This window comes from Camelina sativa, unplaced genomic scaffold (assembly GCF_000633955.1).
Source record: "Camelina sativa cultivar DH55 unplaced genomic scaffold, Cs unpScaffold08150, whole genome shotgun sequence".
NCBI classification, from domain to species: domain Eukaryota; kingdom Viridiplantae; phylum Streptophyta; class Magnoliopsida; order Brassicales; family Brassicaceae; genus Camelina; species Camelina sativa.
Window position 1 is genome coordinate 1 of NW_010929218.1, and position 441 is coordinate 441.

Below are 441 nucleotides of genomic sequence, written 5' to 3' on the forward strand. Positions count from 1 at the left end.
TTTTTTTTTATAGTGGTTGTGCTGTGGCTCCAAAATCTTCAACAGCTGATACTCTGAAGGAAGATTGTTACCCAAAGTTTAAGAATTCCTGGTTTGTTTCACGTTTTAAGTGTTGGACTTATTTTCATTCCTCTATCTTCCTTTTATTCTTAGTTAAGATTTAATACTTCTGATCACTAGGTTTTGTCATGACAACATAGTAACCTGCTCTCGCGATGGTAGTGCAATTATATGGACTCCAAGATCACGTAAATTCCATGTAAGTTCCGTCAATCAACCGCAGAATGCAATGGTACTTTGCAAGTTAGTGACAGCAAATTTCCGATTCTATCATTGGTTCCTCAACTTCCTCGATATTATATTTTCAGGGGAAATCTGGACGCTGGATGAAAGGATATCATCTGAAGGTGCCACCTCCTCCACTTCCTCCACAACCTCCTC

At 39.0% G+C, this 441-nt stretch overlaps 1 long non-coding RNA gene across 1 annotated transcript; it reads left to right on the top strand.

Annotated features, from left to right (window-relative positions):
* Positions 1-10: 10 nt before the first annotated feature.
* LOC104775051 lies at positions 11-441 on the top strand. The gene is made up of 3 exons (XR_765666.1): positions 11-91; positions 181-259; positions 369-441. It is a non-coding gene; the product is annotated as an uncharacterized LOC104775051 (long non-coding RNA).